Raw genomic sequence first — 13,552 nt, 5'->3', positions numbered from 1 at the left:
TATTTGGGAACTCTGTTGACCATTCTGTAAACATAAGACTGCTCTAAAAAATAAAATCTATTAATCAAAAAGAGAGGGACATAGTTCATAAAGATAATGTTCTACATTCTAGTTTTGTGAGTCACATCTGGGGTCTTAAAATCTTATGAGTGACCATCTAAGATACAACCATTGGTCTCGACTTGTCTGGAACAAAAAAGAATGAAGGAAACGAAAGACTCAAAGAGGAAACTAATCCGCAGGACTCATAGCCCACACGAACCACAGCCTCAACTAGCCTGAGACCAGAAGAACTAGATGGTGCCTGGCTACAATTACCGACCATTCTGACAAGGGACACAACAGAAGGTCCCGGATAGAAAAGGAGAAAATTGTAGAACAAAACTCAAATTCCTAAAAAGGCCAAGCTTAACTGGACTGATAGAGACTAGAGGAACCCCGGAGACAATTGCCCTAATATCTCATTTGAACTTGGAACTGAAGCCACTCCCAGTGGTCACCTTTCATCCAAACAATAAATTGGCTTATAAAATAAACAATATCACCCGGGAATACTGTGTTCCCTTAAATAATCAACTATATGAGGCCAAGCAGTCAACATTTACCCTAAAATAAGGATGAGAAGCTAAGGAGGGGCAGGGAAGCTAGATTAATGGAACTGGAACAAATAAGAATGGAAATAATGAGAATGTTGACACATTATGAAAAATGCAACTAATGTCATGGAACAAGTTGTATAAAAATTGTTCACTGCGAACCTAATTTGCTATGTAAACTTTCACCCAGAACACAATAAAATATTAAAAAAAAAAAAAAAAAGGGAGCGGGAGAGAGAAGAGGGAGAGGAAGAAAGAGAGAGCTAAGGGCGCACAGTTAGAGAGCAGTGGAGCTGTGATTTGAACCCCGAGGCACATGGCACTTACAATCAAAGTAACCCCAAACAGTGGAGAAGGCAGCAGCCTGGAAGACAGCCCACGATATCTGGTCTTGGCTCAGCCTCAGATCTTAGAGGGAAGGGGGCGCGGCGAGATATTTCCTCCGGGCCTTTCCCGCCCTGACGGCGGAGCCGACTTTGACGCTGCCCGTCTGATGGGACCGGCGCGGGGTGGGGGCGGGGGCGCAAGGAGTGAGAGAGGAGGGGGAGGGCCGTTCTCATCCGAGAACCCCCTCTCCCTTTCCTGGAAGAACAGCCAGACTCTTGCCAAACCCTCCTTCATGTGCTCCTTGCAGGCCTGGGAAGGCCCCAAGGCACCTGACAGCGATTTCCAGGCTTAGTGGCCGCCGGGCGTGCTGGGACCGACCCCGCGCGTGCAGGAAGCCAGCCCGGGCCCTCGCCCTTCTGTGAAGGCGAAGGCTGAGCGCGAACCTGTGGCTCAGCTGCCCCACAGCCGCCCTCGGTCCCTACGCTGGAGCTCCCCTCTCACCTGAATTCTTCTGCAGCTCTCAGTGGGGGTCTCTGTTCCTCTTCGCCTGTCTCTGAGGGTCTACTGTGTGCTACATACATACTTGCGGGGGTTTTCTTTCTGCCTGCCTCCCTGCCTTCTTGTCTTTCTTCTTGCAATGTCTGTTAAAATTTAAAATGCACACACCTTATGGCGGGTCCAATTTCACTATTATCTACCCCAGAGAAACACGCGCCCAAGTGCACGTGGAGTCGTGTGCAAAGGTGATTATTCTTTCTTTCTCTTCCTTTTTTTTTTTTTAAATCTCTTTTTAATAATGAACTTTTAATTACACAAGTAATATGTAAATACTTTCCTTAAAACCATACTCATTGCTGTGGAGTTGCTTCTGACTCATGAAGACCCCATGTGTTACAAAGTAGAACTGCTCCACAGGATTTTCTTCGCTATAATCTTCACAGAAGCAGATCGTTAGGCGTGTTTTTCGTGGAGCCGCTGGGTTCAAACCAACTTTTAGGTTAGCAGTGGATGCGAACCATTTGCACCACACATTTGAATTAACTTTACCACCCAGGGACCTTACGTTCTCCTTATAACACGTTAAAATAGCACGGATTCATCATTTCTCCCATCACCCTCTCCAAAGTAACTGCTGTTATCAATTTTGGGGGTGAATTTTCCAGAATTTTTCTATATACTCGTAAAAAACATAATATTGTGTGTCTCTGTGTGGTTTAGAGGAAGATCCTCAACGAGATGGATTGACACAGTGGCTGCAACGATGGGCTCAAACATAGCAAAGATTGTGAGGCTGGCACAGGACTGAGCAGTGTCTCGTTCTGTTGCATATAGGGTTGCTATGAGTCGGAACCGACTCAAAGGCACCTAACAACAATTGTGTGGTTTTTATATATATTGTGTTATACTCTATTATTCTGCAACTTCTTTCTGGCTTTTTTTCAGCCAGAAAACGCCATGGAGAACTTTCCACATCAGTACCTAGAGACTTTGTTTTTTACTGCCCTTGGTGTTCCGTGGTTCAGGTGAACAGAATTTTAATCATTCCCCAACTAATGGATATTTAGAATATTTTAATTTTTCATGATAATAGAGGAGCCCTGATGGGACAGTGGTTAAATATTCGCCTGCTAACCAAAAGGCCGGCAGTTCAAATCCACCGTAGGGGGCAGTTCTGCTCTGTCCTATAAGGTCACTTAATGAGTTGGAATCGACTCAGCGGCAATGAGTTTAGGATGATAAACACACCACAGAGATCACCTTTGTGCACGACTCCATGTGCATTTGGGTGTGTGTTTCTATATCTACCTATTATGGAGTAGATAATAGGGAGATTTGGAGCCCTGGTGGCACAATGGTTAAGCACACAGCTGCTAACCAGAAGGTCTGCAGTTTGAACCCGAGGCAAAAAGACCTGGCAATCTGCTCCCATAAAGATTACAGCCTAGGAAACCCTATGGGGCAGTTCTACTCTGTCTTAAAGGGTCACTATGAGTTGGAATTGACTTGAGGGCACACAACAGCAACAGAGAGATTTGGACCCACTGGGTCATAGGATGTGAGCATTTAAAAATGTAACAGCTATTATACATCGCTCTCCAGAGTGACTAAATCTATTTAATTCCTACCAGTAATATACACTAGAGTATTCATTTCTCAACATCCTTGCCAAGCTTTGATCTTATTAAACTTAAAAGTTTTTGCCAATAGTGGTTTCTCACCCTTGTGCTGATTTGCATTTCTATGGGAGTTTTCTGAATTTCCAGGTTGCTGGTGTAGGGGAAGAACTCAACAATTAGGATCAGGCAACCCGAACACTAGACCCGCCTCTGTCACCATCTGCTGTGTGACCTGGGCACCTTCAGTCACCTCTCTGGCCCCAGGCGTGCTCATGTACGTTATCTGTCTGCCTCCTGTATTTCTCTTTTTGCCTGAGAATCTTGATTAGGAGCTGTCTTTTGGGTTCCCTTTTTCTTTGTCTCTGCACTCAAAGGTTTCTCTGTCCCCAAGAAGTCCCCTGCTTGGGCTCTGAAATGCCTGGGTAAAGCACTGTGTGCAGATTCCCCCTCCCTACTAGAATGTACACGTGTTCCCACCAGTGGACACCCAGAGGTGCCTTGGAAGGAAGTCCTGATGATCTACTGCTGAAAGATCAGCCATTGAAAACCCTATGGAGGATGGTTCTCCTCTGACACACATGGGATCGCCATCAGTAGAAACTGCCTCAATGGCAACTGTTTTATTATTATTATTATATCATGAGCATGTCATTTAAAATATAGTTTGAAATTATGATTTTTTTAAATGACTGCTTTCAAAAAGGCTGTACCAATTTTAGTTCCCACCAGAAGGTGTAGATGCGTAAGCCTCTAAAGGAGCAGCATGGCCCTCACCCACCTGGACACATTCTGGTCCAAGGGACCGAAGATCCCTGCTGGGAGGAAGCTCCTCTGAGACAGTGGTCAGAAAACTCCCAGGTGCTGTCCCCGCCCTTAAAGCTCACTCCTCCCCCAAAGGCTTTCATAGATAATAAACTGCATTTCCTAAGAAGGAGCACCAGGGGGCACCACACCCAAAGGAAAATAGACAGGGAGCTTTCTTGTCTCCCTCAAATGGAGACATTCCAAGGTGGAGAGAGGACCAAATCTCCTGGCTTCCTTGACATCCTCCTTACCTGACCTTTGGTAGCCTCTGGGGGTGGGGGGCACTTAGGTGTGTCTGCAGAAAGCTTTGGGAGTTGGAGGGGCAAGTTGGGGAAAGCACCTTAATAGGAGCCCTGGATCACAGATTTCTTTCTTTCTTTCTTTTATATATATATTGTACTTTAGATGAAGGTTTATGGAACAAATAGTTTCTCATTAAACAGTCAGTACACATATTGTTTTACGACATTGGTTAACAACCCCACGACATGTCAACACTCTCCCTTCCCGAACTTGGAGGACCTTTCTTTTTTTTTTTGGTGAAAATATACATAGCCAAAGTTACGCCATTTCAAAAGTTTCTACATGCACAGTTCAGTGACATGGATTACATTCTTCCAGTTGTGCTGCTATTCTCACTTAAGATGAAGGCTTACAGGAAAAAATAGTTTCTCATTAAACAGTTAGTACACATATTGCCCTTAGACAATGGTTAACAACCCCACGACATGTCAACACTGTCCCTTCTCAACCTTGGGTTCCCTTTCACCAGCTTTCTTGCTCCCTCCTGCCTACTAGTCCTTGTCCCTGGACTGTTGTGCCTCGTTAGGCCCGTTTTGTTTTATGAGGCTGCCCAATCCCCAGCTGAACATTGAATGTTGGGAGTGGCTTCTCCACTGAGCTAAAAGGGCATCCAGGCGCCATACTCTTGGGGTTTCTCCAGTCTGTCAGGCCAGTAAATCTGGTCTTTTTTTGTGAGTTAGAATTTTATTCTACATCCTTTTCCAGCTCTGGCCAGGACCCTCTATTGTGGTCCCGGTCAGAGGAGTCAGTGGTGGTAGCTGGGCACCATCTAGCTATACTGGACTTGGTCTGGTGGAGGCCTTGGTAGCTGTGGATCACAGATTTCTTGTTGAATGTCTTTGGGCCAATCGCGTCAATGTTTTGAGCCCTTTTCTTTTTTGTCAAATGAGAGTGACAATTCTCTGCCCTGCTTTTCTCTGTGTGTAACTTACCCAAAAGTGCTTTGCAAAACCAAGAATGCCTGAGGACTTTGCCTGCTGTGTTGAGGCTAGACCATGGAGGGTGAGGGTACATGAAGTGCTACCGGTTAGGAGGCTGCTGCCTTAGTCCAGGGAAAATGATGGTGGCGGCAGCTATGAGGTGATGAGACAGCTGTGGAGGTGGCGAGAAGTAGTTGGATGCTGGATCTATTTTGAAAGTGGAACCAATGAAATCTGTTGAAAGATTGGATGTGGGGTGTGAGAGGAAGGAAGAAGTCAGGGATGATAACAAGGTTTATTGGACTGAGCAAATGGAGACTGGTGTTGCCTTTTACTTAGGTGGGGAAGATGGGTTTGGAAGTACATAACAAGAGTTCGGTTTTGGACCTGATAAGTTTGAGATGCTTTTTGACATTTAAGTGGAGATGTAGAGTTGTTGTTTTTGTTAGGTGCTGTTGAGTTGATTCCAACTCATAGTGACTCTGTATACTACAGAACGAAACACTGCCTGGTCCTGAGCCATCCTCACAATTATTGTTTTGCCTAAGCCCATTGGTGCAGCCACTGTGTCTATCCATCTCATTGAGGATCTTCCTCTCTTTCACTGACCCTCTACTTTACCAAGTGAGATGTAGACAGTTGTATATACCTTCCTGGGTTCAAGAAGAAGGTCTGGATTAGAGATACGCATATGAGAATCATTAACGTGTAGCTGATATTTGAAAGCATGGGAATGAATGAGGTCACTGAGTGAATGAATAAAGTTAGAGGTCAGAGGGTTGAGCCTTGATTCCTTTCTTGAGGTACTGGCAGGATCACAATTAGACAGTGGATTGGACCAGGTCAGAGATGAAAACATATCTGGCATACACACTGCCATATATGTCTCTTCCAGTGCCCCAGCAGACATTATTAATTCATCACGGCACTCTCTCTTCTCCTCCCCACCCCTAGCCTAAAGCAGCCCTCAGAATCCTTCTCAACACAGAGCTCTAGGCAGCTACTACCAGCCAAATGGAGATGATACAAACATGAAAGCTCTCCATCATCCTCGGACTTAATGGGAGGCCCAAGAGTGCAGTTGAAATCATGGGCCTTTGAGTGAGAGAGATCTGGGCTGGAAAGCTAATCTTGCTAGAAACTCGCTTGAGACCTTGAGAAAAATTATTTGATATCCCTGCCTCAGTTTCCTCATTTGCAAAATGAGGTTAATAATAGTACCTATCTCATAGCATTGTTGTAAAAATTAAATGGAAGATAATCGAAGAAAAAGTACTTAGCACAGTTCCCAGTTCCCAGGACACAGTAAGCTCTTAATTAATAAAAGCAGCAGTAGCAGTAATAGTTATTATAGAACTGTGTTGATTCCATTCTGACAATCTTGTTTCTGATGTCTCTGGCAGAGATGCTGTAATGCCAGGACTGTCCAGCAGGAGGCACTCTTGACATTTCTTTATTACCCACAGAAATTCAGGAAGCCAGAAGCAGTTTTCCTTTTAAGGGTGTCATCTTGATGACTGTCCTGGCAGCTGCCTAGACCTTTTTTTTTTTTTTTTTTTTTTTAATATTTTATTGTACTTCAGGTGAAGGCTTACAGAACAGATAGTTTCTCATGTAACAGTAACACACATGCTGTTTTATGACATTGGTTAACAACCCCACAACATTTTAACCCTCTAAATACTCAACTTTTTTTTTTTTTTTTTTTTTTGGTGAAAATACACATAGCCAAAGATACGCCATTTCAAAAATTTTTTTTACATACACATTTAAGTGACATTGACTACGCTCTTCTAATTATGCTGTTATTCTCACTTAAGATGAAGGCTTACAGGACAAAATAGTCTCCCATTTGACAGTTACTACAAATGTTGCCCTATGACAATGGTTAACAATCTCACAACACATCAACAATATCCTTACTCTATTCTGTGTTCCCTATCATCAGCTTCCTACTCCCCTTCTGCCTTCTGGGCCTTGTCACTGGACTCCTGTACCTCGTTACTCTCATGGTTTTACTGGGCTGTCCACTCGCAGGCTGATCAGTGCACATCGAAGGTAACTTTACCACTGAGCTAAAAGGGTGTCTGGGGGCCATACTCTCGGGGTTTCTCCAGTCTCCTTTAGGCCAGTAAATCTGGTCTCTTTTTTTTTTTTTTTTTGTGAGTTAGAATTATGCTCTACATCCTTCTCCAGCTCTGTCCAGAACCCTCTGTTGTGATCCTGGTCAGAGCAGTCAGCGGTGGTAGCCGGGCACCATCTAGCTGTACTGGACTCAGTCCGGTGAAGGTGCCTAGACCTTTTTTCCTGGCGCTATCAACTGAGCTCTTGGCTCGTCCCAAACAACAGTGTCTCAGCTATCTTCACTGGGTCTGGTCCTGTCTTCTCAGATACCGTTCCTGACCTCCTCCTGCTTATAGACTCAAGCCACTCCACTGAGCGTGGCATTTCATGCCCCTAGCTGAGCGTTCCTTACTATCCAGCCTCCCAGCTGATACTGACGTCCCAAGCTACCAGGCATGTGCCGGAGGCCTTCCCTTTGCCGTGCTGTGCCCCCTTGTCCTTCTTGCTCCCTCTCAACGCCATAGAAGCCCTTCTCCCAATTCCTCTTCAGAGCAGGGAAGACCTGGAGGTGGGTAATTCTAACCCCCACTGTGCAGATGGGACAAAAGAAAGGCATGTGTCCCATAACGTGCCCAGGCTCAGGTCACTAGCAAATTATCGGAGAAACTAGAACCTGGGTCTTTGGAGCCTCAGGCCTAGGAGTGTCGCTCACCACTCAGACCTCATTCGTCTTCAGACTCACGCACTCATTCAACATCCACTGAGCACCTTCTACTGGCCAGGCTCCATGCCCAGCACTGGGCAGACCAAGATGGACAAAGACTCCGTGCTGGGTCTCAAGGAGCATCCGGAGCCGGAGGCAAAGGCTCAAACTGGGTGACGGCAAAAGAGAGTGACTACTGGTACGATATGGAGCCCTGGTGGCGCAGTGGTTAAGAGCTCAGCTGCTAACCAAAAAGGTCGACAGTTCGAATTTACCACCGCTTCTTGGAAACCCATGGGGCAGTTCTACTGTCCTATATGTTTACTATGAGTTGGAATCGACTTGACGGCAATGGGTTTTTAGTGCTACGATAGAGAAGGATGAACAGGGTGCTGGTCAGAAGGTTACTTTCTGGATGCCTGTGGGTGACCTGGAGATCCTGGGTGGTGCAAACAGTTAATGCTCTCAGCTGCTAACCAAAAAGTTTGCAGGTTTAAGCCCACCCAGAGGCACCTTGGAAGAAAGGGTCTGGTGATCTGCTTCTAAAAAATCAGCCGTTGAAAACTCTACGGAGCACAGTTCTACTCTGACACACGTGGCGTTGCCATGAGTCAGAATCGACTAGACAGCAACTGTCAACTGGTGGGTTACCCATGAAATCACAGCCTGAAGCATGTGCCTCTTTTAAAGACTCCATCCTGGGTCTATCTTTCCCCATACCCAACATTCAACATGGAACTGGTTTCTCCTCAGCCCTCCCCAGCCTTGATACCCCTTCCTTGGCCAAACAGCTCTTTCCTGCTGCCCCCAACATCCCCGGCACCACTCAACTGCTGCTTAGAATAAGATGGCCTCATGGGACAGTCTTGGCAGAGGGCCCCTCAGCTGGGGAAGCACTCTCAGAACCTGCTCCTTCCCTGCCCCGCCCACCCACCCTCCCGCTCCTCTGCCTACCATCATCTTCTATGGGCCTCCTCCCTACATCCCCCCTTCTTGGTTTGGCATCCAAGGCTTGAGAATGTTTGTCCCCAACCTTTATCTCTACTCCCAGCCTGGGTTTTGTATAAAGGAGATGCCGGGACTTATCGCTTGATAAACTATAGCATGCCTTTGCTGCCTTCCCTCCCTCCTGTATATTAAATCTGCAATCTTTGGCATGTGTTTGCTATGCCGAATGCCACCAGTAGGTCATCAGCTGTCCCCGTGAACAAACAAGAAAAGAGAAGCAGGCTGCTTCTTGGGGCTCTGGAGCCTCCAACCACAACAACACACCTGGGGGTTCTCTGTGGCAGGCGGCATGGGGTCAGCCCACGCTTTGCCTGGAGTGTCACTGAGTCAGTTGAGGTGGGTTATTAGTTATTGTTTATGTTGATAAAAATAACTTCTTTTTCCCTTCACAAAAAAGCAATACACATTTGCTGTCAAAAATTAAGAATCAGAAATTTTAGAGATAACAAAAAGCGAAGGCATGCTTGTAACCCCACCACCCAGGAACAATTGCAGTTAACACCCCGGGATCATACGCACAGACCACATGCCTTTTTTCTTTCTTTGACAAAATGAGTTCATGTCACCCATGTTGTTTTAGAACCTGTCTTTTTCAGTGAAGTAGCCTTGCCCAATATCACTCTATTAGGATTCAAACCCAGGCTCATCTGACTCCAGAGCCAGCATTCTTAACCATTACCAGTAGCCTTCCAGCATTTTCTTACCCACAATGAGAAATACATTTTACATCACGACCCATAAACACACACACGCAAAAGCAAACCAGCTGCCTTTGAGTCCATTCTGACTCATGGCAACCCCATGTGTGTCAGAGTAGAATTGTGCTCCATAGGGTTTTCAATGGCTGTGATCTTTTGGAAGTAGGTCACCAGGCATTTCTTCCAAGGCTCTTCTGGGTGGATTCAAACCGCCGACCTTTCTGTTAGTAGCCAAGTGCTTAACCATTTGTGCCACCAGGGAACCATAAACACACACACACATCAATATTTAACTGAAATAAAATGTTCATGAAGTAAACACGTATCCTTACTGTGTGAAATGCTCTCTAATATTGTTTCCTCCAGCCTGTATTTTTAAAATTCTGGGTGCAGCCACTACATTGTTTTCAAAACTCAGAATGGATTGTAATCTGTAGTTTAAAAATCATTGCTTGTGCTGTTCCTTCTCTGCCCTAGGGAAGCCCTTTTTAATGGGTCCAAAGTCTTTCTCATTTGATCCTAGAAAATAGCCAGTACGGGGCTGGGACCCCATTTCAGAGAGAAGCAAACTGAGGACCAGAGAGGGATAGGGCAGGTTCTGCTCGGGTCACCCAGAGAACCCGGGAATTAAGACCTAGAGACGGCTGAAGGCAAACTCGAGCACAGCCTGCCCCTTCAAAGGGAGCTTCGCCCAGCAGCTCTGTCATTTCCATCATTACCCTTTACTGAGCACCTGCCCCTTGCAGGGTGTCAGGTACTTTAGGGCACAGGGCTTAGGTCAGTTAATCCTCGAAGCAACTCAGGCAGGGGGATGTTGTTGTTGTTAGTAGCCCTTGAGCTGTTTCTGACCCATTGCTACTCCATATACAACAGAATGAAACATTGCCAGATCCCGCGCCATCTTCATGATCACTGGTACGCTCGAGTCTATTGTTGTGACCACTGTTTGTTTTGCGTGCCTTCCAAACTAAGGGTCTCATAAGCACTGTATCAGGCAATATTCTGTTGTGATACATAGGGTTTTCATTGGCTAATTTTAGGCAGTAGATTGCCATGCCTTTCTTCCTAGTCTGTCTTAGTCTAGAAGCTCCACTGAAACCTGTCCACCACGGGTGACCCTGCTGGTACTTGAAATACCGATGGCATAGCTTCTAGCATCATAGCAACACGCAAGCCACCACAGTGTGACAAACTGACAAATAGGTGGTGGAGGGTGGTGTTAGGAGCCCTGTATTACAGATGAGGCAGCTGAGACTCAGAGAGGTTGAGTGACTTGGCCAAGGCCACACAGAATATAGTTTGGGTCCCTGCCATACTCCCAGAACCAAGTTCAGTGTCTTAAACATAACAGGTGCTCAGTAAACACGTCTGACCCCAAAGCCAGAGGGACATTTCTCTGTGATTTTCCCATTAGCCCCCTTCTGGGAGGTGTGGCCCGGGGTGGGGCAGGCTCCAGGGTAGTGTGGGTCTTGCTGAGGTTCTGCCTGGGCAAGGGTCCCTGGGGTGAGCACTCTTTGCTGAGTTTCAGTTCCAGGTCCCTGCATGCTCGCTGGGCCCTGCCCTGTCAGCTGGGAGGAAGGGAGGGAGCCAGACCACTCCCTGGGCTGGGGTGGAGGAGCCTGGCTGGCACCTGTGCTCATAGTCTCTCCCACCCCTGCTGCTCAGCTCATCTCTCACCCCCAGGCCCGGCTCTTGGGGGGGCCCCCAGTGGGGCTCAGGAAACACAGTCCTACCTCCAGGCTGAGTGGGGTCCTCATTCCTGAGGCTCCCTCCCTCAGCCCCCTGCACCTGATTCCTGCAGCGGTAGTTGGGGTAATAAGGTCTCAGGTGCAACCCCAGGGCTGTTGTTCTGCCTCCCCTGGTGGAGAGAAACAAGCAAACAGACACAGGGACACACACTGTCTGTTCCTTTTGGGTTGTGGATTGTCCCTGAGACCAGTCGCAGCCCAGAGGAAGGGAGGAGCGAGACCCTGGAGCCCTAAAGCTAGCCCAACTTTCCTGAGCAGGAAGGGGTCTGATCCCCCAGCCAGAAGCCCAGAGCTGACTCAGGAGACTTGGGAGGTGAGAAGGGGAGGAAGGAGGGTGGAAGCCAGGGCAGAAAGCCAACAGCTGGCTTTGACAGGGCATGGCATGGCTTGGAAGGTGCCAAATGTCCCAGGGGTGTGGCATTTTCACCTCCACCCTCCTCTCTACCAGCTGGGCCCCACCCCTCCTAAAAGAGCTGGCTCAACACTCCCTCCCTCCAGGAAGGCTTCCTAGGTTGACCCCACCCCACATTGCCTGCCAACACTTCGCAGCTCTCAGACTTCCTGAGGGAAGGAGCTTCGACTAAGATGAGGCATAATGGTTCACTCACATCAAAGAGGCGCTCGCAGGAGGCTTTGCCCTTCTTCTAGCCCATGTTCAGAATGTTGGCCACTGCTCATGAGCACATTTTCTTTTCCTTTGCAAACTTAGAAACAGCCTACGGTAAAGATAAAACAACCAAAACCTGTAGCCGTTGAGTTGATTCCAACTCATAGTGACCCTGTAGGACAGAGTAGAACTGCCCCATAGGGTTTGCAAGGAGCGCCTGGTAGATTTGAACAGCTGACCTTTTGGTTAGTAGCTACAGCTCTTAACCACTATGCCATCAGGGTTTCCAGGGTAAAGATAAGAACTTTGAAATCAGACAGATCTGAGTACAAACCCCAACTCAGACGCTTACTAGTCATGTGCCTTTGGGTAAGCCTCTTGCCCTATCCAAATCTTACTTTCCTCATCTGTAAAATGGGGGAACCATATTGCTTATCTCATCTTGTACGGATCAAGTGAGATAGCGCATGTCAAGCACAGCACCTGGCCTGCAGTGGTTCCAGTTTCAGTTGCCGTCGAGTTGATTCCAACTTGTGGTGACCCCATGTGTGTCACACTAAAATTGTTCTCCACAGGGTTTTCAATGGCTGATTTTTGGGGAATAGATTACCAGGCCTTTCTTCTGAGGCACCTCTGGGTGGACTCAAACCTCCATCCTTTTGGTTAGCAGCTGAGCACATTAACCATTTGCACCACCCAGGGACTGGCCTATGGTAGAGTGCCACAAATAGGCGCTACTATCAATAAGGCTGGCTGGTATTTATTATTTTTAACAAAATTGTGGGCTATTTTCAGCCTTAACAATATAAGTTCGGGACTTTTCAGCTGCAGAATCCATTTTTCCAGACACTTTCAGATATTAACTAGAACAATGAAACTGGAACACATCATGAGAAATATAAACATGAGCAGCTTCAAGTTGCTGTCAGATTGGTTTCTGAACATGCCACCCTGTGCAGGTGCCTTAGAAACTGATACTGGGATACCTCGACAGGAAGTACATTCAGCCAATCAGAATTTAGCAAAAAACTGTTCCTGTATAGGCCATCCAATTAAAGCTCAGCAACCTCCTGATCCTCTACTTATCACCCAATCAGAATGCAACCGTTTCCTAATCCATAGCTGTTACCCCGGCAGAACCTGTTAGCGTCTAGCTCCCCGGTTAGCTATTCAATTAGAACTTACCAGTGGACTGATCTTCTGTAGGCTGCCCAGTCAGAACTTGCATCTTCTCATGCTGGGCCTGTCATACGTGCAGAGTTGCTGGTTTGACCTTTGCAAGAACTGAGTTATCCTGAATTAGGAGCGGTCTTTAAAAGACTCTTAGACAAGTACAACGACAGATACATTGACCAATGGAACAGAACTGAGAACCCAGATGTAAATCTATCCACCTATGGTCACCTGATCTTCAACAAGGGCCCAAAGTCCATCAAATGGGGAAAAGACAGTCTTTTTAACAAATGGTGCTGGCAAAGCCATCTGCAAAACAATGAAACACGACCAGTACCTCACGCCGTATACAAAAACTACTTCAAAATGGATCAAAGACATAAATATAGAGCCAAAAACTATAAAGTTCATAGAAGAAAAAATAGGACCAATGCTATAGGCCTTAATACACGGCATTAACAGGATACAAACCATAACCATCAAC

The sequence above is a fragment of the Trichechus manatus genome, unplaced genomic scaffold (assembly GCF_000243295.1).
Source record: "Trichechus manatus latirostris isolate Lorelei unplaced genomic scaffold, TriManLat1.0 scaffold00048, whole genome shotgun sequence".
Lineage (NCBI taxonomy): Eukaryota > Metazoa > Chordata > Mammalia > Sirenia > Trichechidae > Trichechus > Trichechus manatus.
This window is presented reverse-complemented; position numbering follows the sequence as displayed.